A 26,055-nucleotide genomic window follows, 5' to 3' on the forward strand; every position below is an offset into this window, starting at 1 on the left:
CAAAATATTAATATTAAATATAATTATTATTAAGATAGAATTGCATTAAAAACCTCATTAGTTTTTAAATGAGTATTTCCATCTAGATTTGTTCAATTACAGTCGGTCACGTTCAATGTCACGTTGGAACGTACTGACGAACTGGGATCTCGCCAGAGATGCCAATCACCTTTGAGTGTAAACTAAACCCGGAACTGGGTGTGCTCTCAGTTCAGCTTTTTGCTTCGGAACCGACCACTTGTGTTGTTCCGATGCAATGAACTGTTTGAGTGATTTACTACGAGTCAGGAAGAAGCTCTGCTTACCAGTGTTGGTGTAACGGCACTACAGCGGTGTTCGCGATCTTCAAGATCATTTCCTGCTGTTTCAGTGACAGCCTAAAAGAGCTTTCCTAGCACACTAAAGGCTGCACTAATTCCTGCAAGCTGTGTTGCGGCCATTTCCCCTGTGCGCTTCAGCACTGAAAGAGCTTATTTCACTAAAAGAGCAAACAGTGGTGTGACATTACGTCTTTTTAAAGATTTCATTCCACCCATGCATTTCTGGATGTAGTCGTTCCTGTCCTCATCTGACGGCCACGATCACTGTCTCACATGCCTGGGCACAAGCATGCTGAGATGGCATTCATGGGTGGTTCATGTTTTGCATGAAAGTCAAGGGTCTGCTTGACACTTTTGGGAGATCGAGGATCTTAGCGAGAGTTTATCCATCAGGCAAAATCCCAGTGGACCTCCCGCTCCTCAGCGTGACGTGTGTCACAGCAACCCAGCATGTCGCTCGCTGCTCTAGATAAGGATTCAGATGCCAATTGCTGCATCGGAGATTGGGCTATTATGTTCTGGAAATGAAGATGATGCTTAGCTTCCCACTGTAATGCTGTGCTCATGCTGAATCAGATTCAGAGTTGACAGCCATGCTTTCCTGGGCTGCTGCGTGCTCAGTCTCATTCTGAGCTTCGTGGGTGGTGTCTCGCAGTGACTCATAAATCGCCTTGCCCCATCTCCGTGCCTTCTTTCCGGATGTGCGTGAGGAACTTTGGCAGTATGGAAGCATATTGGTGCCAAAAAATTAAAATGGAACGCCAAAGATGCCAAAATCTGCTTAAATTGTTTTTCCTCTCTCACTCTTGATGGTGGCGGTCAGGGGGTTCGTCAGGATTCCCCAGGTGGAGTCCGCAATGTGCTGCCACCTGGTGGGTTCATCCGCAGCTCCCATCCAGCACCTGTGAGACAACAGCAGCTCGCTGCTGGGGCTTATAGTGCTTCTGGTCAGGCCACCTCCAACCTGCATACGATGGCGTCCTGCAAGTCTACTAAGCCAAAGCACTCATATGCTCAAGGGTAGTTCTGAGCCGGGGTTGATGCAGGAACTGCGCACAATGACTGACTGTGATCAAGTCACAGCGCAAACCCCCAGCCAGACGATGTCCACCTTGGTGGTCCAGAAGTGCCCCCTGGCTAAACTTTGTAGGGGTGCGAGATGTTGACAAAGCGCGCTTTCACGACAGCCTGCGCTTCCAGGAGAGTGGAGACTCCATCTCCAGGCAATCCAGCTGATTTGGAGGTGCTTCAGGACTGCACATGCAGACCTATTTGCCCTTCCGGACACATCTCATTGCCAGTTTTTTTTTTTACTCTCTGACCGAGGGGACCCTCGGCACAGATGCACTGGCACACAGCTTGTTCCCGGGGTCTACGTAAATATGTGTTTCCCCCAGTGAGCCCACTCGCAAAGACTTTGTGCAAAGTCAGGGAGGACGTGGAGCAGGTCTTGCTAGTTACCCCGTATTGGCCCAAACGGACCTGGTTCCTGGAATTATTGCTCCTCATGACAGCCCCTCCTTGGCACATTCCTCTGAGGAAGGACCTGCTTTCTCAGAGACAAGGCATCTTATGGCCTCTGGAAACTCCACGTCGGGTCTCTAGACGGGATGCGGAGGACTTAAGTGATCAACCCCAAGCGGTGGTAGACACCATATCACTTCGGCAAGAGCCCCTTCTACGAGGTGTGATTACGCCCTGAAGTGGAACCTATTCTTTGAGTGGTGTTCTTCTCGCCTCGAAGACCCCCGGAAATGTCCGATCAGAGCTGTGCTTTCCTTTCTGCAGGAAGGGTTTGAGTGAAGGCTGTCTCCCTCAACCCTGAAAGTGTATGTTGACGCGATTGCCGCACATCTCGCTGCAGTAGATGGTAAATCTGTGGGAAAGCACAACCTGATCATCATGTTCCTGAGGGGTGCGAGAAAGTTAAATCCTTCTCGCTATCACCCCATAACCTCTTAGGATCTCTCGTTGGTGCTTACAGCATTGCAGAGAGCCCCCTTTGAACCGCTGCAGTCAGCTGAGTTAAGTCAGCTGTCAATGAAGAGCTTCCATCAAGAGGGTAGGGGACCTGCAAGCATTTTCGGTCAAGAGATTGTTCCTGGAATTCAGGCCGGCCCGGTTACGTGCCCAAGGATCCCACCAATCCATTTAGGGACCAGGTGGTGAACCTGCAAGCTCTAGAGGAGGTAGAACCAGCCCTAGCTTTGCTCTGTATTGTGCCTATACGTGGAACAAACGCAGAGCTTCAGGACCTCAGACCAGCTCTTTGTCTGTTACAGAGGCCAGCAGAAGAGAAAGGCCGGGTTGAGAGCTCAATCCGCCAGAAGTGTTGCTTCCTCCAGGTCGCTGGGAGCACGGTGCCTTGCTGGCAGATATATGTAGAGCTGCGGGCTGGGTGACACCCAACACGTTTGCTAGATTATATAGCCTTCGTGTGGAGCTGGTATCCTTCCATGTGCTTGCCTCAAGTATCCAGTAACACCGGAGACCCCACTCAGTGTCGGCTTGCTGTGCCATTCCCCTCCTAAGGACCGGATACGTGTGCTATTTTGCTTTAGTAGAGTTCCCCAGGTGGCTAACCCTGTTGAGTTCCTCCACCACCACCATTGGCAGTCAGCCGTGGTGGAACGTCCGGCGTCAGGCTTAGCACTCGTAAGTACGCCCAGTGGTTGACCGCTGTGCTAGGCTAGGTGCCCATATGTTGTGATCCCTATGGTGATCCCATATGTGTATTCTTCCACGGTTCGACTTCCCTGATAGCAAGCCCATGTCTTTCCCAGCAATAGTGACGTTTTGTTAGGGATCTCAATTTGTCGGTATGTTCTGATGTGACGTTGATTGTGACCGACTGGCAGGGAACGTCTTGGTTACGTATGTGACCCTCGCTCCCTGAAGGTGGGAACAGAGATGTCCAGTCGCCACAGTTGCCACTGCTGAGCGGCCAGGTCACCTGCTAGGCGAGATCCCAATTTGTGACGTCTCTGTTCCCTTCTTCAAATAAAGCAACTCAAACCAGAGCTCAGGTTATGGATATTCCATTGAGCCTAATACTGATAAATCTTAACAGCAGGAAACAATAACTTTATACAACAAATTGCATGTTTATGTTTGATAGACAGCAATATATCTTAGATCAAAGATAGAAATGCATTGAAAATGTACATTTGTGCTATAGTGGGAAAGAGGAAATGGTCTGTCCCTACGGGCAGAGGTAGGATGTAAAACGATCTCCCATTAAACCACATCGCAAGGGCTTCTGCCAAGAGCTGCCAGAACTGACCCTTGAGGCACTGCCAGTGTTTCTCATAACCATTTCACAGAATTAATCTTCCAATCTTGGCATTATCACTTCTTCCTTTTAAATTTTCTTGGATTTCTTTTTCCCTGTCCTCCCCCTCACAGGGTAGTGGGAGTTATCTTTTGCTTTCTACATTCCTTAGATGTTTAATATTATGTACATCTATTTTGGCAAGAGCTTAGTTCACTGGTTTGTTTCATTGTTTTTATCTAATGTGTTTTTTTGGGTTTTTTTTAATTCATTTTATTCATTTATTTATTTATTTATTTATTTATTTATTTTTTTTTGGGGGGGGGTAGATTTATTTATTTATTATGATAAGTACAGTATTTTAAGCTGTGTTACTGCTCTCTGGTTCTTTAAGAGTTTCTTCACTCTGTTTACTGTTCAGACATACAGCGTGTGCTATATTCCCCCATCACCTTTTGCTGTTTTATCACTCTGGCATGAAATGGAGGCCAATAAATCATATTTGTTCTCTCAGAGGTATATAAATTGACATATGCGCTCATAAATTGTGGATTTACTGCCTAAGATAAGTGGGGGAAATTGGTTGTGTGTTTTGAGCCAATCATTGAGCCATTTTATTTGATTTTCCAAGTCCTTAAAAACATTGCCTCTCTTACAGCCATAATTTGATATTGCTGTATAACTCCAGGCCATCATTTAAGAGGTCCATTTGTAAATGTTTAAAATGAAAACACTAGCGCTGTCCATGTTTGCACGTCCGTATCGACAGACAGAACCCTGCTAGGCTGTGATAACTTCTTTTGCAGCACCCCGCTCCTCTTTAAACAATTTTTTTTTTCTCACTCCTCATATTCTACTTTTTCCCCTCGCTGGATTTGCTCACAGAGGGCAATTCGAAGATCAGTCCTGAACTTCAAGCAAAGGTTAATGCTATTCACTGTTTTTCTTTTTCTCCTTCTCTATTTCTGTCCGTATTTTCTTGTGGTCCGAACCACCCACTTAGCTTAAGGTCACAAGCTGAGGCAAATGCTGTATGGAAGGGGCTGCCCAGAAAGTTGGTATCCCTATGATTAGATGTACTTCTGGCCTACAACATATTCCAGCTCACTTTCCAAGTCAAATAACACATTTAGTGAATTGGAAACAAGATTTAAGTGGCTCAGGACAATACTTCCATCCCTCTCATCTTTTTGCCTCAGCCATTTCTTTGTGTATTAGTGCCTGAAACTGCTATTAAGAGTTAATCTTCTTTTTTTCTCTCTCAATTATTTGGAAACAGGTGAATTGAGAGCCAGTGCTAAAACCCCCCTTTTGACTAAAAGGAGAGAAAAGTTGCAGGTCCCCTTTCTTTTCTCACACTTTTGTCTTTCTTTGGCTCTTTCACTTTCTCTCTTTTTATCTGTGGATAAGAACCACTTCTGAGGAATTCTGTGGCCAAGTATGGGCCCTTGAAATGTGGTATTTGATTCAGAGATCTTATTGTCTTCTTCTCTTTTTTTCTTTCCATTAGTCTGAATAAAAGATGCACATATACTGTACTATCTATAAAAAATTTGGGGTTTGTAAAAAAAATTAAACAACAAAAATTGAAAGACATCTTTTATGCTCACAAAGGCTACATTTACTAATTTACTAATTCCTGTGCTGATAAAGCTGAATTTTCAGCATCATTACCCCAGTCTTCAGTGTCACATGAACCCTTCAGAAATCATTCTAATATGCTGTTTTGTTGGCTCAAGATTAATTTCTTATTATCAATGATGTAAACAGTTGTGCTGCTTAATATTCTTGTGGAAACTGCGATATATGTATATTCAGACTTTTTTGATGTGTAGAAATAAATGAAGCTGCGTTTATTTAAAAAATAAATATTTTATTATAAAATTAAAAGTGTCTTTGCTGCTACTTTTGATCAATTTAATACATCCTTGCTGATTAAAAATATTAATTTCATTTTTAATTTGTAAAATACAGCAATATTATTTGAGTGCACTACCGGGAAATGCACTACACTTGTAACCTTCCTCAGCTATCATTTGATTGAAATACTAAAAATAGTTGTTCCATTCTGCCTTTTTAAACAATGCTTTGGAGGCCATGCTGAAATTACGTTAGCTGCTTCAGTGCCAACAGCACAGTGCTACCTATTTGCTAAGCATTATGTAAGAGACATCAGCAACACCCGTGCACTATGTGACGGGCATCTAATGAGGGTCTAATTAATCTTCAAGCTTTTGATGACATAAGCATGTCTGGATCAAGAGTCTTTGGTGAGCAGCTTGTTTTTGCACTTACCTCAGTGATAAGTGCCTAATGAATCACCACTGCAGCTGTGACAGGTTTGTTACATTCAGGTATGGGACCTATCACAGATACTGTATGCATGTGTATGTAAAGCGGCAATGATAAGATTGATGCTAATTACCATATAAATTTAATTCTGATGACACTGATACATTGGATAAAAAAAACATGCTGTATGACAGGAATATTTAAAGTTACACATTAAACATGATATTTAGAAGTTGTAAATAAAACAACAATTACTGGAGTATGTTTTACAAAGAAAATACTATTTCAGTCTTTCTACCTCAACATTTCACATTTAATTCAAAGTGTTCCTTGCCAAAGTTGTGAAATTTACTTGCAAAATTTTATTGAAAATTGTTTCCAAGTAAATCTTACACCATTGTTTTTTGGAGGAGTAATAGTAATTTGCAAACTGCAACAGTTCATATTACAGTTTTTGCACAACTTACACGGAATGACTTTTACAACGCTCCTTTCATGCCGTGGGTGAGTGCTCTGGCTCTGCAGTGGCCGTTAACGCTGGCATCAGCCGAGAGTAGGCACACTGCAGACATCAGAGGATCGCCTCTCTCCAGGTTCCTTTCTCCATATTTGTTAGTTCCAGGGAGCTATAATAATTTGCCCCGGTCCAATAAAGAGACTTCAGTGTCTCATCGTTAAAGTTTGTTTTTACAGCCAGTTGACAGAATCGGGCAGAGTACTCGAAGATAGACGTGAATTCAATAAACTGGGCTGCAATATCCATTTTCTTACTCAATCTAAGGAGACGGTATTCTGTCTCAATCTGGTCAAATGATGAGGAAGACGGATCCGAATAAGTTCAATAACGTAAAGGCCCGGTTTCACAGACAGGTCTTAGACTAAGCCAGGATTAGGCCTAGTTCAATTAGAACATTTAAGTAGCTTTTACAAACATGCCTTTGAAAAAAAAAGAAAAAAAAAACATAAATGTTTTCTAGCTGCATCTAAAAAAAAACAATGGCATTGACATGTTTTAAGATTCAGTATGTCAGTGCTATTTGCTTTTAATTAAAACCACTCAAACATGCATTTTAATCTGAGCCTAAGCCTTGTCTGTGGGGAAACCGGGGGAAATTATTTATTAAATAAAACAGAAATAAGTAATCCACAGAAGAGAATGGTATACAGACAATACAGACAAAGACTGAGAACTAATGAGGAACTTAAATACACAGTGCTGATGAACCAAATGCAGACAGGTGTGTTCGTTAAATTAATGTCCATGACAACTGTGGTGGGAAACTAGAACAAAGGAAACAGGTAACAATAAATGACAAAATAAAACTCCATAAAAACAAAGCTAAACTGAACATAATGGTGACAAATATTTGACAATACTTTTAAATTTTGCATTAGAAAAAAAGGCAATAATTAAAGAGAAAAGCATATTGTTTCTGTGCTACTAGTATCGCAAAAATATTGATTGTTTCCAGACAAAAATATATTGTCCTGACCCAATCTCACAACATTGGTTGAACAACAAAGTTGTTTTGATATCAACACAAGAGGACAGTTTTACATCTTTTTAGGGTGGAAAATTTACCCACAAATCGCTTAGTTAACTCTGTATATTAAACTGAGAGAAAGTATAAAAATAAATAAATAAATAAAAAACTTTTAAATTCATCAAAAACAAAAACAAAATATATAAATCAGACTACTACTGAAGCAACAAAATAGCAAATTATGAAAAAATTACATTATGATAAGGCAAGAGATTGGCATTCATTTCCATATAAAATTCATCTGATATTATTCTAAAAATGTTCTGAGCCTGGAGGAAGTATAGAAACCCATGTCAAATCTTTTTGAATTAGCAGTTGAAAATGAAGCCATTGGAGCAGGAAGTTCCTGCCGCCAGTAAGCTGCATGAAGTGGGGTCAAAACTATGCTGGAAGAACCACAAGTTAACTTTCGTCTGGAGTCCCCATAGCGCTGTACTGTGGCATCAGTTCAACAGCTAATTTGTGGTGCACTTGCAGGAGTGAAGCTGAGAGTGGCTGTGTGTTGGCTGGCTGTTAGAAGCAGCCCAGATCAGGGTGCTGCTTGCAGGGACCAGCTGGTTTGGAGAACCCTGGACAGGGTCCAGGCCACCCACCACCTCCCTCCCTTCCCTCACTCCGCATTTGATCTAGCTTTGATTTTGTTATGTTTCTGGGGGCTTGAGAAGACAGGGAGGGTCAGAAGAAAGGGAAAAAAAGTTTGTTTAGGGAAGTTAAGATGAGTGGAATGGATGTAGCATAGAGGACATGAAGAGAATTATGCTTTCGTTCAGTAAATATTTTTATTGAGATATTTATGTACACATGAAGGCTTTTTTTTTGGGGGGGGGGGGGGTATCTAACAGAATTATCTAACAATTCTGACTTTTTTATCATTATTGCAAGTTTACATATTGCAATTCTGACTTTTTTTCTCGGAATTTTGTGATTTAAAGTTGCAATAACAGTCTATTATTATGACCGCCGCTAGCGTAGCTAGCGAAAGCGGTCATATAGGGATTGTCAAAGTTTTTTTTTTTTTTTTTTTTCGTCACCTTACTGAATTTTTCGTCAACGATACCAGGGACACCGAAGCACCGGGGAACATGAAATTTGGTGGGTATGTAGCCCCACTAGACTTCTAAGGAAAAATTTCGTTTGGTCCCCGGGGGCCACTCCCCCCCCCGCGCTGGGCCCCCCCAAACCCCAAAAAATGCAGTTTTTCCTAAATAACTACCTGAACCGTGGCACCGAGGATGAAGAAATTTTTATGGTATGTTGGTCTACTAGACTTTTACGGAAAAATTTTGTTTGGTCCCCGGGGGCCACTTCCCCCCCCCGCGCTGGGGCCCCCGTAAATTTTTTGTCAACGATACCAGGGACACCGAAGCACCGGGGAACATGAAATTTGGTGGGCATGTAGCCCCACTAGACTTCTAAGGAAAAATTTCGTTTGGTCCCCGGGGGCCACTCCCCCCCCGCGCTGGGCCCCCCCAAACCCAAAAAAATGCAGTTTTTCCTAAATAACTACCTGAACCGTGGCACCGAGGATGAAGAAATTTTTATGGTATGTTGGTCTACTAGACTTTTACGGAAAAATTTCGTTTGGTCCCCGGGGGCCACTCCCCCCCCCGCGCTGGGGCCCCCGTAAATTTTTCGTCAACGATACCAGGGACACCGAAGCACCGGGGAACATGAAATTTGGTGGGCATGTAGCCCCACTAGACTTCTGAGGAAAAATTTCGTTTGGTCCCCGGGGGCCACTCCCCCCCCGCGCTGGGCCCCCCCAAACCCAAAAAAATGCAGTTTTTCCTAAATAACTACCTGAACCGTGACACCGAGGATGAAGAAATTTTTATGGTATGTTGGTCTACTAGACTTTTACAGAAAAATTTCGTTTGGTCCCCGGGGGCCACTCCCCCCCCCGCGCTGGGGCCCCCGTAAATTTTTCGTCAACGATACCAGGGACACCGAAGCACCGGGGAACATGAAATTTGGTGGGCATGTAGCCCCACTAGACTTCTGAGGAAAAATTTCGTTTGGTCCCCGGGGGCCACTCCCCCCCCCCGCGCTGGGCCCCCCCAAACCCAAAAAAATGCAGTTTTTCCTAAATAACTACCTGAACCGTGACACCGAGGATGAAGAAATTTTTATGGTATGTTGGTCTACTAGACTTTTACGGAAAAATTTCGTTTGGTCCCCGGGGGCCACTTCCCCCCCCGCGCTGGGGCCCCCGTAAATTTTTCGTCAACGATACCAGGGACACCGAAGCACCGGGGAACATGAAATTTGGTGGGCATGTAGCCCCACTAGACTTCTAAGGAAAAATTTCGTTTGGTCCCCGGGGGCCACTCCCCCCCCGCGCTGGGCCCCCCCAAACCCAAAAAAATGCAGTTTTTCCTAAATAACTACCTGAACCGTGGCACCGAGGATGAAGAAATTTTTATGGTATGTAGGGCCCACTCTTAAGGGCCCACATCAACCTAGCCCATAATCACTCATTTGTGATTTGCGCCCCTCCCATAAAAAATGAAAATGCAATATTATTCTGCTTTAATCGCCCCTATCTTCAGTGGAGATGTTCAGAACTGCACCATATTTCATGTGTATGATTAACTTGACATCCTCTGGGGGTATCCTCTGCTAAGTTTTGTAGAATTTCATCCATGGGGGGGGTATAAAATCAATTCATTTATGTGCACATTTTGTGACTGTACACTCATCGGCCTGTAGATGGTGCTGTTGAGCGAAGGGTTGCTGGTTTAGGATGATACTGTCACACACACACATGCAGGAATACAAACAAATGCAAGCATGCACACACACTGACATCCACACGCACAGACACACACCCATACACACACTTACAAATCCACATGCACAGACACACGAACACACACGCGCACACATACATACACGCACAGACACACACACACACACACACACACACACACACACACACACACACACACAGACAGACATGCACATACTATTACTTTTTTTAGGTATATACATAAACACGCAATACAGCCAAATTACTCCACGTCATTTATTTTTGTGGAAAGCCAGTGCAGGCCTGAGCGGCGGTCATATTTTGTACCGCGATGCGGTACATCTAGTTAGGTAGAGGGTAATGGCAGATGAATTTACTGAGCAGAGGATCGTGGGAAGCACACACTCCATCGGTATGAGAAAGAAGGATCCCGGTGAGTACAACAGACTGTTTATTCACTTACAGGTGACAGATTAGACTGTGGAGAGGCAGAAAAAATTGGAGATGGCTAGGTATTTGCAGGATAATTCGCTGGAGGTAAGTAGTCATTTAGGTAGTCCTTTGTCCACATTGAGACCAGACAATGAATGTGGATGAGGTGTGTGCTTATATAGTGCTGGGATTGGTGTGCTGATGGGTGGCAGGTGCGTGATTAGAACTCAGTTGTTGTTGATCGATGTGAGGGTGTGACGGTGGAGCCTGGTAACTCCTTGACAGTACACAACCTCCGGCCCCACGGCCCACTCCTGAGGGCCTAGGACTCCAAGGTCATGGTGGCCAACCTCTTCCTCTGGGTGCTGGACAATCTGGATGGGACTCATGGAAAGTGGTGAGAAGGGCTGGATTCAGGATATCGTATATATGTATCCAGGATCTTTCACCAGGTTCATACCCTTTCCAATCCACTAAATACTATAGACGGCCTCCACGGCACCGGGAGTCCAAGATTCCTCGTACTGCATACACTGTGCCATCCATGGGCCTAGGCTCTGTGGGATAATCAGACAGAGGAAAATGGTAATGGTAAGGCTTTTGTAGGGAAACAGGAAAAGATGAGTGAAAATAGTAACTTACAGGTAACTGAAATGGTAGGTGACTAGGTTTATCTGGCGAAGCATTGTGAAGGAGCCAATGTACTGTATCTGGGACTCAATTTATTGCAGGGCAGGCATAGCTTGATGTCCCTAGTTGAGAGCCACACATGTAGGTTGGTGTGTTGGCCCGCCGGGAATCAGCATGGACCTTCTGGCGGTGCACTGCCCGCTAGAGATGGTGGTGAGCATCGTCCTAGTCCCTCTCATTCTCCTGGAACCAATAGTCCACAGATGGTACATCCAACGGTTCCTCCGACAACGGGAACAGAGAGGGTCAGTAGCAGGCTGACGGAGGGAGATCTGCGAGTACTCGGCCCAGAAGAGAAATCTGTTCCAGGAGTTCTGGTGGCCGTGGCAGAAGGTTATCAAGAATTGCCCAATTTCTTGTACCTTCCTCTTTGTCTTCCCATTCGACTATAGATGATATCCAGAAGAGAGGCTCACGGCCACCCCTAGGAGGGTGAAGAAGGCTTGCCACACTCTGGATATGAATTGGGGTCCATGGTCAGAGACTATGTCCTAAGGTAGGCCAGAATTCTGAAGCATATGATTGAACATATTTTCAGTAGTCTCCATAGCCGTGGGCAGTCCTTTCAGGGGCACTAGTCTGCAGGCCTTGGAGAAGCTATCCACAACTACGAGTATGCAGGTAAAGCCATTGGGTGGAGGGAGATCAGTGATAAAATCCACTTCTAGGTGTGACCAGGGACGATGAGGGATAGGCAGAGGTAGTAACTTGCCGGGTGGTAAGTGGCGTAGGCTCTTGAGGGTGAAACATTACAAACAACCTTGGACAGACCTTCTCACCTCCTGACCAATTCCCGGCCACCAAAATAGTATTTACTATTATTTACCTTGTAGCAGTGAGAGATGTATACTGTGTACTCCCGGAGCATAAAATCCTGGAAAACGGAGGGGACGTTGACAAGGCCATACGGCATAATGTAGTACTCATAATGTCCCGTAGGTATCACAAATGCTGTCTTCCACTTGCCCCCATCACATATCTGGATGAGGTTAAAAGCACTTTGGAGGTCCAACTTGGTAAACACGGTAAGTAGTCATTTAGGCAGTCCTTTGTCCACGTTTAGACCAGACAATGAATGTCGTTGAGGTGTGTGCTTATATACTGCTGGGATTAGCGTCCTGATGAGATGGGTCTGTCTGCGGACTGCAAGACTGAGGGCGTAACTTGAAGGGGGCGTAACTTGAAGGGGGCGTAACTTGAAGTTGTCCAAATCACAACCGAATCACACGAGATGTCAAAAGAACGAGATTTTGTTGGCAAGACGGCAGCTCGTTCAGGGTTCAGAGACCACGGTAAGAATATTTTCCACAGATAACCGTGTAAGAAATGTTCATACAGTATTGTGTTGTTTTTTTGGTACTGTTTCTGGAGTTGATAATCTATTAAAAGTTTTTATTTATTTAAAACTAAACCGTCCTCGCTTGGTGTTTTTAAGTATTTTACTGGCTGGCGTGGTAATAATAATGCTGCCTTGCTCTTGGAATTGGCGTAAAACTGCTTTCCTTGGTATAAAATGTACATGAACACCCTCCAATTTCGAACTTGAATGCAATGAGCTCGAAATCACGATTTCAAAAGTTGTAAATATCACATTTCTGATAGCACGTGAAAGCAACATAAGTTAGGCTAACTAATGGCAGGCAATAAAAACAATATAAGCTAGCTAACGTTAGCCAGGGTAAACATTAGGCTAATTCGGGAGCTCACTCTGTAACATGCAACGTGTAACGTGTAATGTTATTTATTTCCCCTCACACATTGCTGCATTCAGAAGTTTAGTTGTGATTACTTGACGGGTGCCTTTTTACATGAATGTACCGCAGTATTTCTGAAGATCTTGTTCACCAGAACAATAAATGTTAATGTTTGTGATCATTTTAATTCTTATTTTATTTTCCTCTAGCTTCATTCAACAGTTTAAAGTATCTTAAAAAATCCAAACAAATGCCAGTTGTGCAGCAAAATGGGAGATTTCTACATTTGTGTGGGTCACAGTTATGATTCAAGTCAAGGTTCTAGTGCTAAAATTATTTTAATTATCATAATATAACATTCACTTCTACATTAGACTAATGCTTTTAGTCAATGGGACCCAAAAACTGTCTGGTTACTGACATTCTTCTAAATATCTTCCTTTGTGTTCAGCAGAAGACAGAAATGCATACAGGTTTGAAACAACATGAGGGTGAGTATTTGATGACAAAATTTTCATTTTAAAAGTGAACTACTTTAATATTGAGGAAACAGTGCTACCAGAAAAGTTCATATTTAAAAAAAAGAAGAAATGCAAACATGTTTTACACTTAAACTTTTCTTTTCTTTTGTCAACAGGTGTGGTAAACTGGAACTCCTTTTCAGGGGAGTATAAAAGGACCTACCGCATTCCCTATCTGATCTCCCGTTGCATTCAATGTGATGATTTGTACAAAGACTGTTAAAGGAGAACTCCGGTCAATTTTAACATTAAGCTCATTTTTTTGTAAATTTGGAGTGCTGTCAGTACAGAGAACAACGACAAAAATCTGTGTTGCCTACACCGAGTTATTCTATTTTTAAAATTTGCACCCTGTTGACTTCAATGGGGCAAGTACTAAACCTGCTTTTAGCCTCTTAACATCCTTGATGTGTCATTACAAGTGCACAGCCAATGTGAGTGATTCCTTTAGAGTGAACACGAGTGAATCTGACTGCAGTAGATGTGAAAGATATGGATAAAAATTATGTTAATTCGGCCAGCGCTCATACCTGTATTTACATCCTGTTTTCGGTCGAAGTCCACAGTAATCGATTGTCGAGTTCACGCACATAGGTTTAGTTACCTATGATCACGCGCATGAACTCGACAATTGATTACTATAGACTTCGACCGAAAACAGGATGTAAATACAGGTATGAGCGCTGGCTGAAATATTATCATTTTTATTCATATCTTTCACATCTCAACCCAACTCATCCCCTTATATAACTAGGGCACAATACTTTAATTACAACAATTCATACTATACCAATCCTGCTGATTTCAACACTCAAACACAAAACACTCAATCATACACAAACTTACACGCACAGTCAGAGCCGGATTAACCCAAAGGCAAACTAGGCACGTGCCTAGGGCCCGATTGGCGGGATGGGGCCCAGACAGAGGGACAAAAAAAAAATTGTACATATGTCCTATCTACAATTTATTTCAATATTTATTAATTAACTAAAAATAGTGACGATGTTTATCTTAACCATAGACTGTTACATTACTGCAGTTAAACCAATTAATGTGTCCGTTACAAAGCGGGTGCCGGCTTCTGAAAGTATAACGAACGCATCCATCAGGTGCTGCGAGGCAAAAGCCTAATAAGCACACAAAGAAGCACAGCTCATAATGCAGGTGTGTGAGTTGTCGTCATCTATTTTGGAGTGATTATGTATTCTAAATATAAACTTGTAGCCTACTGTAGATCAGCGTCATTTCTGGAAAAATCATTCACCGCTTTATTACGAGTTTAAAAGAGCGCGAGCGTCATTAACGTGCCCAGACGCGACGCTTTGAATTTGCGCGTACAATGAATAACATCGTGTCGGGAGCTGACTAGTAAAAAAGCTACAAAATTAAAAGACAAGACGTGTGTATTCTAAGTTAAAAAGCCAACACAGTACAACATTTTTAAATGTTTCTAATAGGCTAAAGGATCTCATATCTATGGGCTTCTAAATTCTGCTGATGATTAGACATCTCCTGACATTACGCCAATAATATCAGTTTATATATTTTTTTTTCTGCTCAGTAGCGATCGTGTCTTTCTCTTCCACTTGATTTGTGTAAAGCATATTTAAGGTAGCAATGCAATATAAAAGCACTTAGTGGGATTCTGGAACTGTGAATAAATTGAATAAAACAGCAAAATAACAACAACAACAACAACAATAACAATAACATCTTCATTAAACAAAAAAGACATTACCTTAGATAAAGTTTGATTAATATGTACATACAGTACCGGTAAAAGTCTGGACCCATTACTATTTTTAATGTTTTTGAAAGAAGTTTATTATTATGCTCTACAAGCCTGCATTTATTTGATCAAAAATACAGGAAAAAACAGGAATATACTGTACTTTTTTAAAAACAACTTTTTAATAATCAAAAATCCTGAAAAAAAGTATCAGGTTATAAAATAAATATTAAGCACCATTTCTAACATTTGATAATAAATCAGAATATTATAAAGTTTTCTGAAGGATCACGTGACACTAAATTCAGCTTTGCATCACATAAATATAAAGTATAGTAAAATAGAAAACCATTATTTAAAATTTTAATAATATTTCACTATATTATTTTTCTTTATTTTTGATCAAATAAATCCAGGCTTGATGAGCATAAGAGACTTCTTTCAAAAACATTACAAATAGTAATGTGTCCAAACTTATGTACTGTGTAAGTAAAAATATACTGCTTTTAAAATTAAATGTATAAATAAAAAGGTTAGGAATCATATTTGTTTTCAAGTGTTTTTTTATGGGGGGTGGCGGGTGGGGGGCCTCCAACATGAATTTTGCCTAGGGCCTCCTAATGTCTAGAACCGGCCCTGCGCACAGTAATGTATATTCTAACACACACACACACATAGCCTTCCTTCTCCACCCTCATGGTAATCTATTTTTTCTATTTTTCTATCTTTTTTTGTCTTGTCAATTACTGTTTTTATTTGTTTCATGTTGAATGTGTGATACATGCTCTCTATATATACTTTTTATAATATCAAATAATCATTGTTTACTGTACGTTTTATGTTCTTTACACTTTGTTTGGGTTTTGTATCGTGTGAGGTTTTGACAATTTTTGTATAACACTTTTTGAAAATTTAATATAAAAAAAAGGATGTTAAGAGGCTAAAAGCAGGTTTAAAACTTGCCCAATTGAAGTCAACAGGGTGCAAATTTTAAAAGGAGGATAACACGGTGTAGACAACACCGATTTTTGTCGTTATTCTCTGTAATGACAGCACTCCAAATGTACAAAAAAATTAGCTCAATGTTAAAATTGACCGGAGTTCTCCTTAAAGGATACTGGGGAAGTGGACAAAGAGGAAAACTTAAAGGGTTCTACTCTGAAAATGATTTTGCTGGATACTGCTGCATGGACTGTTTTTATGTGGCTGGAGGCACAATCTGATTTTCTATGACAATATTAGTGACATAAATTGTGGATTGGGTTTGCATAAACCCTCCTTGTGTTGCCTTTGAATAAAAGTTTTTTTGTGATAAGTTTGCTTGTAGTTAATTTGTCTCAAAGTATCATAAGATATTTGACAGTAGTGCATTTAACTGTTTATTAGTGTTGTCAAAAAATCGTTTGTCAGCACATCAGGCAATATGACATGAACAGATATTTAAAATTATTTATTTAAAACATGAAAAGATGTTTAACAATATTTATTTAAAAAATAATGTTTTAAACAAAGCCAAATTTCAAAAGAATATCTATATTAGTACTTGCTCCACAGTCTAGTTGAGGTGGGACAATTAGAAAAAAACAATACATTGCAATATGGTTTCTAGCAATACATATCAATACCTTGGCAGTGGCATAAATGCATATTGAAACTTGCTTTACTGTTTACAGACAAAAACAAGCATTTTGAAGATGTCATCTCAAAGGTTTATGTTCTTGAACAGCTAAGAGTCAGTTTAGTGCACTGCATTTGAATATGTTCAGTTAAACTTATGCGAGATCGATTAAGAAGCATACGAAACTAATCGCATACTTTTCTCTAATCGCTCTCACGGTCATTTGATGTCATTTGATGTCATCTCGTCATATCGCGGAAGTTGGCGTAACTTGAAGGGACGTGGCGGAAGTGGGCGTAACTTGAAGGGACGTGACGTAAGTTGAAGGGGCGTGGCTTACGGCATGACGTAACTTGAAGTGGGCGTAACTTGAAGTGGGCATAACTTGAAGTCTTGCGGGGTGCAGACAGATACTATTGGTCCTGATGGGTGGCAGGTGCGTGATTAGAACTCAGGTGATGTTGATTGATAGATGTGAGGGAGTGACGGTGGAGCTGGTAGGGCTATGCATATATATATATATATATATATATATATATATATATATATATATATATATATATATATATATATATACAGGAAGCTAACATTTGAAGAGCATCACAATAAATAATCCATTGAAGACCATATCATTTTTTGTAATGATGCAATAAATAAACACATAGCGTTTAATTCAGCACTGACAGAATGAGGTGATAACTGACCTGAATCTGAAACGATTAATTCTGCTAAACATGGAATAAACGTGACAAGGAAACACTGCTAAGCTGGGATACTTTCACATCAAATTTATTTTAAACCTGTAAAGCAATGACAGATACTGCTACACTTTGTCTGAATTACAGCTGAAGAGTTGTTTGCTACAGTATAGTGAATATAGACACATTGTTTTGTGTTTATAGTTGCTCTCTCAGTTCTGAAAAAAGTTTGGTGCCATTTGTTTGCCATTATAATAATGCCCATAATAAACCTTGATCTCCGTCTGTTGGCCTTTTCAGCTCGAGAGATAATTTTTTCGCAGCCCATTAACAGAGCATGGCCAGCATGGCTGGTGTTAATAGTTGTTCAGTGACCGTGGCACTCAGCTTTATAACTGTCTGTTTATCAAGAGAGAGGTTGCACCCCAATCCATAATGGCCTGCATTCAGTGATTGCTGCCACACTGTTGGTGCATTAATTGAATTCATGCCAGTGCAAAAGTTATTTTGCATGAGTGCATAAATTTGGCACATTTATGGACCAACTTGTATTTATTTATTTAATTTTTTATCAGGAATTCCTCCTGTTATTATATGGATAAGATTTCTCTTCCCTAACCCCCAAAAACAGAAACATTTTCTCAGTCACAGCTCTGCATATTGTTATGTAGCTTAAGGCTTGTATTTAAAACCACTGAATAATTTCAATCAAATTATTTTAATTGAGTGCTGGATCAGTAATTACAGGTTGGAGTCATTTAAACTGCCCTGGAAGTCATGTGATCGTGGGCATATTAAAAGTTTATGTCCAAGATAAAATTAATGAAGAGGATTGTAATCATTTGACTGCCTGAAAGAATATAACGATGTGACTTGAGCCATGTGGAGAATGCATCATATTCGATAATCAAATGTGCGAAAAGAAATAAAAAATGGGATCGTAGCCATTCACCAGAACCTCCGGCTGATGCCCTCATTTGCACCTGGGTCTGTGCTGTACGCCAAGGCAAATGTTAGGTAACTTTAAATGCCACCAAGCCTGTCAGGAACGCATGAGAATTATGAGATGTGTGTGACAGCAGAACCGTAGCGATAATCCTGTTTACCCACATCCGCATCTTCTTGTCACGAAACATAAACGCAGGAAGAACGGTTCGAGGGGCGTTCGGGGAGGAAATAAACTTGCACGTGTGCGCGAGTCGGATGCGGGGACATCTTCGCAACGCATAATTCAATATGACTAATCACGGTGGCCGCTGCCAACTCAGGAGCTCCTCTGACAATCTCAACCCAGCGGTATTTCGATAAAGCCAAAAAACTGTGAGAGGGGGAAACGGGGCCAGATGTAGTTGGGGCACGTACCTGGGAAGCACTGCATCTCGGCTGGGCACCTGTCCATGCCCGGCTCCCTGAGCTTAATCCTCCATTCACAGCTCTGGAAAAAAGTTGGCTCTTAGGCCCGGCTCCTCTCTCTCTCCTCATCACGCGGCTCTCGCCCTGCTAATCGGCATGCCAGGAAGCAGCCTACAAAAGGCAGCAGGAATTTACAGTAATAATCGCCCAGGAAAATAAGCAGCACCTATGCGTTATTGAACACACAGGGGCTTACGAAAATTGATCGTAATGGCTTTCATCACCATTACTGATGCTTCATGCCTCACTTGCAGGTATTGTGAGAAAAGCAGGTCATGTCTTAATCTCTTTGCCGTACCCGTATAAGGGCATAATCCCATATGCACTGGTATTGAGATGAATTTGCATATCTTGGGAGGATTGGAGTGTGTGATATATCATTGAACAGGCATATTTTCAACTACTTAGCATTACTTAGCATGGTTGCATGTTTTTTTCTCAGTCTAACGCCCAGTAAATTGCTATTAAGAATAATATTTTCAAGTTTGTGGCAATCTTCCCTCTCACATTTTATAAGCCAATGTAAATTTACTTGGTTTAATTACTCCTCTTTGATTTGCAGTATAGCCTAACCTGAAATTATTTTCAATGTAGTATGGTACATGCACAACAGAACATTTGTTTTGATTTCTTAAAGAAAAACTAAACAATTGCCTGACAAAAACTTTTAAGAACCATTTAATCCTATAGAAAATCTAGCTTGTTATGCTACAAATGGCAGCAAGTTGCCATTTGTAGCATAACAAGCTAGTTTTTCTATAATAATGTTTAACTTGTTGCCAATTCAGTCTTCATACACCAATTTATTGAAAAAAAAACAAAAAAACATTTTGCCATTATTTATTCACCCTCATGACATTCCAAACCTGATCTTCTTTCTTCTATGGATCACAAAAGAAGATGTTTTGAGAAATGTTTTTGTCCATTCAGTGGAAGTCAGTGATTACCAAAACTGATTGATTACCAATATTCTTAAAATATATTAATTTGTGTGAGAGTGACATAATTAAAATTTTTGGGTGAACTATCCCTTTAAATATAGCTGAGAGAAAATACAGAGCACATGATATGAAATATTGTCTGGGAAAATGTAACGTAGCATGAAATTGTGCCAAATGGTCTATGTTACCCTGTAGTAAGATGGTAACAGCATTATTTTTAATAGTCAACTGGCCAATACTGATATAAATATGGTATGGCATTCGTCATAAGCAGCCATCCTCTCCCTAACAAAACATTATTTTGTAGACTCTGTCATAATAATGCTCTTTCAGTACGTCACATGACCTTAGGTGAGTGCTAGCCATAGTAATAGTAACATTTCTAATATCAAACATCACCACATTTTAGGCTGTGGGTGAAGTTCCTGAAATGTTAATCATCCCAAACTTAACCGTTGGCCATTGTCGGAGAGGTCAACAGAAGCACATTAGCTAATTGGAATTTGGCATTTTCTAATTAGTTTTAAGGATGACAAGAACAAAGAACACAGGTTTTCTGCACTCTATTCATTGCCTACTGCTTTGTGCGCTTGGACTGAGGGAAAGTGTGCTTTGAATGTAATTACTTATAAAGAAATCCACCTTAATGCATCTTTATGGAAATAACTAAAGAATTTAATTCAGGACAATGTGCCCTATCTGCACTATCCTCACTTTCTAACAGGGAGGATAATGGTGTATCCTCAGAGTCATTAAGACTTTATCTTGGCTGTTGATTAGAAGCTGAAGTCAATAAACTTGGTCAGTGGTTAGTATAGAAAGGTTATCAGTATTTAATAATTCACAGTGTTCTGACAATAAGAAGCATGTGCAATACAAAATACGTTAATTCTACGCTAATAAAGGAGTTTTTTTTTCTGTTCCTTGTTCTGCATATACTGTACAGTACACTGATATTCAACGGTTTGTGGTTTGAAAAATGTTTTTAAAGTCTTGTATGCTCACCAAGGCTGCATTTATCTAATCAAAAATACAGTAAAACAGCAATATTGTGAAATATTATTTGAATTTAAAATAATTGTTTCAATACTATACAATGTTATAATGCATTATAAATGTATTTACTGTCACTTTTGATTAATTGTATCCATCTGTGCTGAATAAAAGTATTACTTGCAAAAGCATGACACAGGATAGCATGGGCAACTAGTAGTTGTAATCCAGCACTGGCCAATTCATAGTCTCTCAACCTGTCGAAAATAAATAAATAAATGAAAAGACACCCTTGAAAGAAAAAGATGGGTCTTTGAAACTTGTAAAGCTTTAAGATAAAGCTGGCAGGTTATTACACTTTTCAATTCCAGAGTCAAATATAAAAATTTCTATTATAAGGACAATTAATTACCTTGCAAAATGGCAAATGTGCATCCTTGTCAGGTGGAGTGTACTCTGATGGCCTTTCCTCAAACACTGGACGGGCAGATTTGATCTCTGCTAATGGTTCTTCTGGAAAGGGTAATTACGCCATGGTCAAAGCTAATTTGCTCTCTGCCAGATGAACTGTTGTATTTTATTGTAGGCTGACATTTGAAAGTAATTATGGTACTGTTGACCCTGGACCATTCCGGTTTGTAGCACTGTCTTTGGTGGCCTGACTCTCTCTTCCTCTCTGTCTCTCTCTCACACTAGTTCTTGGCTGGTAGTCAGAATTGTAACAAGCCAATGACACGGACCAGGAACACCATATGGGACTCCGGTGAGCAGCCCAAATGCACTTGCTCCGGCTTCATCAACACCCGCCATTGAACACGAAGCAAGTGGCGCGTGATTTTCGTCCATGTCTCATCTCTCTATTCGCTATTCTGTGTAGATCCATGTATCGGTAAGTGTGCCATTATGTGCATCAGTGATCACCTCCATGTGGCCTTATTGCTGGGGAATTAAAATAAGCAAAAGGTCACACTGGGTTTCCCTCCCAGTATTGCTCGCTTCAAATGAAGTGCCGATGAGAGCAATTATGGATATTTTCCATCAGCTCTCACTTTTCAGTGGGTGACTACAGCAACAAATAGAAATCAATGTGCATGGCTTTACTGTGGACAATACATATTTATACAAAACGTATTTTTCCACATGCTGTAGTGTTGATATTCTAAGATCACTTGCATTGAAAGTAATAGTTAAATAGCCGTTGATCTCTTATGCTGCAAATATTATTATGCCTAATGCAATAGTGCTTTCTTAAAGGGATAGTTCACCCTGAAATAAAAAATATGTTTTCATTTACAACATTCTTGTCACTTATTTTTCATTTAATGTATTTACTGGAACACAAAATAAGATATTTAGAAAAATGTCTTTCTTTGTCCATACAATATATATATATATATATATATATATATATATATATATATATATATATATATATATATATATATATATGAAGACTTCAGATGCAAAAGCCTCCAAGTGCCATCTGAAATTTTCTTCTAAAATGATCATTTTTATCAAGCTCGTATAAGTTCAGTAATTTCACTTAAATGACAACTATTAGGTCATTTTCATTGCCATTTAAGTGAAATTACTGAACTTAAATATACAAGCTTGATAAAAATTATCATTCTAGAAGAAAATTTCAGATGGCTCTTAGAGGCTTTTGCATCTGAACTCTTCATATATATATATATATATATATATATATATATATATATATATATATATATATATATATATATATATATATATATATATATATATATATATATATATATATATATATATATATATATATATTATATATATATATATATATATATATATATATATATATATATATATATATATATATATATATATATATATATATATATATATTCCTGTGAATATAAAGCTGAATTGTCAGCAACCATTACTTCAGACTTCAGTGTCACATGATCCTTCTGAAATCATTTCTGTATTCTTTGATGAATAGAAAGTCCAAAAGCTGGACAGCATTTATTTGAAATACAGATCGAATGTAAAATTATAAATGTCATTACTGACACGTTTGGTCAATTTATTTTAATGGGTCCTTGCTGAATAAAAGTATTAATTTCTTTTTAAAAAATTATTATATAAATATGATAATATATAAAGACACATTATATAAACAAAAACTTTTACATGTTTTAGTTAGATGTGACGGCACTAATATATATATATATATATATATATATATATATATATATATATATATATATATATATATATATATATATATACTGGTGTGGTCAGAGCTACAGTGCACTGTTTCTTTTCTAGCCATATAATATCCCAGCTCTGTTAGTTAGCGGCAGATTAATCCATCCTGTGTCTTTGTTAAATTACAAGACATTTTAATCAGCGGCGGGAATTAAGTTAGCCCATTGGTAATGATCGCTGACAAATGGTGCCACAATTGAGCCTCAAAGTCAGGCATTAGCTAGCGTGACAACCTCCAGCACTGAAATCGCCGGAACATCACAATCCCAGGTAGCCTTGCCAAGTTTTCTTAATTCGTGACACATTAGGTTCCTTGGGCTGGAGCGGGGCTATTATTATTTGCCTTTATTTCTCTCGTGCTCCGTCATTCTCGCTATCTCTCATTGGCCATCCTCGCACTGAATGTAATAAAGACTGACACTTGTGACACTTCAAACATGTAGCCACCAACAGCTCCGTGACAACAAAAGGAGTTCTCGGAGCAACACAAATTAATAGTGGGGGAGAGAGAGGGCTTGCTTGGGCCAGCTCAGCAGGTGTGCTCCCACATCTTTGCACCTCTTAACACCCCCTCTCATTCTGCCTGACATGTCGGACAATGGCACAAAAAGTCCTTTACTGACGTCCGCACAATGAGCCAGGCGCGGAGACAGACCAATCTTTTTTTGTGCCGCTGCTGTTTGCGGGAATACGTCGGGGTAAACACTCTCCATTGTGAGCCAGCTGCACTCGAGAACATGATGAAAGTAGAAATTTGAAAGGCCTGGGATTGAGACCATAGCTAGATTTGACAGTTCTTACCTGAGAGAGTGATAACCACTTTAGCGTGCACTGATCTCTGTTTGCATTTTTAATGCATTTCTCCAATCAAGCTCATTAGCATAACTTATATCGTTAGTGTTGTCTTACTATGCATTTGTAATTGATAACGTGTACGCCCACATTTTTTCTCCCAAAACGAGGTCTTTTTTGAACTTATTCAGATAAGTAATCCACTAGCCTCTTATTTGATTTGTGCAACACTAAACAATTAGATTTGGGGATCAAAGCCCCGTTCAATTCTATAAGCAATGGGGGGTGTAAGTGAATACGAAGGCCCACTGAGCATTGAATAGCTCTCAATTCCCCCTCTGTTTGTCCTTCCATACAGCCACATGCTAACAGAGCTCATCATATGGTATGGAGCGACACCAACAATGCAGCCACGTGATCCCGAGGTGTGCTGTATGTTGCGCTTTAGATCCCTCTTAATCACGACAGTTAATTCGTTTACAATGAATGCAATTAATGCACCTAAAATCCACAATGAAGCGCTCAGGCATTCCATTATGCTACTCATATGTGGCTTAACCTCATCCATTAAAGCCAATATTAAGTTAAAAAGAGCGTATTTGTAATTGGTTACGTTAATACTATGAAGTATTTGCTAGTGCCTGTGTGCCTTCAAGTGTGTAAGTGCGCTTCGCTAAATCCACCTAAACGGATGACTAATTTTACCAAAATGATTTTCTGGTGAGCTCCACACTTCTTAATCACCTTATGATATTTAAAAATACCCCTTTTATGACTGGATTTTCCTTTTTTGGAAATCAGCTAACAAAGACTGTCCCCCAGTGTACTACAAATCTGCATTAAATTCAATTAAAACTATGCCAGTCTCGTGCTACCGAGTAACACTTGTCCACAAGATATCCTCGATTGTACAGTCAGTGTATCTGTTGAGTGTCTGCAAGTTCTCAACTTTTTTTTTTTTATGACTGCTGTTTAACCTTTTAATGGACTTGCTCTATGACTCGGGTAAGACACATCTCTTTCCTTACGGCTTTATGTGTTTCGAGGTCTAATCCATATTTGGCTTGGAAGAGGCTTGTTGAAAAACGGTTTTCTAATTCATCTCGCAATCAACCAACCATATAATTTAAATACTTCTTTGGGAATTAGTGTAATGTTATGATAATTATGCTATGATTTGGTGTAATAATTCCGCCCTGCTTAAAAAAAATGGAAGCATAAAAGAGTGCGTAATAGGAGAATTTTAATTGCTTAATAAATTGTTGGAAAATAAAATGAAGAGGGATCGGAAATGGTGCTCGGATCTGCCGCTTCATTTGACCTGCTACATCTAGCTTCAATCATAAAATGAGTAAACATAGACAGTTGTGCTTTTTCCTCTTTATTTTTATGTCCTAGAGGAATGAGGAGAGGAGATGGGATGAATAGAGGAATAGTGTACAGCAGAAGAATAGAATAGCTTGCTGAGTCAATGGAAGAGGCCAAGGCAAGTCAAAGGTTGGAGGGATTAAGCTTTCATTTCCTGTTCTCCGCGCTGGGTCTGTTTTGCATCCAGGGAACCTCCCTGGCGTCCTGCTGCTGTTTGAGTTTGTACAGTAGACCTCGGTCCAGTTTTTGATCTCGACTGCAACTGCAGTGCTACAAACATAAACAACTCTTATTTGAATTCAGTCTCAGAGATCTGTCTTAGTAAAACCGATAAGATGCTTAAAAAAAAAAAAAAAAAAAAAAGGTTGTTTATATATTCAAAAGCTTGGGCTTGGTAAGATATTTTTTTTGAAATGTTTTTGAAATGCAAGGCTGAATCTATTTTAATATTGTGGAACATTATTAATTAAAAAAATAAATAAATAAAAAACTATATATATATATGAAAAAAAATCTTCCTGACCCCTAACTTTTGAATGGTAATAGGAAGTCGACTCTGAGCTGTGATTAGTACACATTGTGAATGTTATGGAGTGATAATGCCTGTCCTAGCTTCTATGTTAAGTTTTGTGCTAACCACAAAGGACACTGTCCATGTTTCACCACGTAATCCATCAGAACTGAGTGAAGGTGGTTAGAAATGGCAGATGATTTGTACTGACACTATATAGTGTAAATTA

This window comes from Scardinius erythrophthalmus (assembly GCF_964197995.2).
Source record: "Scardinius erythrophthalmus genome assembly, chromosome: 5".
Classification (NCBI taxonomy): domain Eukaryota; kingdom Metazoa; phylum Chordata; class Actinopteri; order Cypriniformes; family Leuciscidae; genus Scardinius; species Scardinius erythrophthalmus.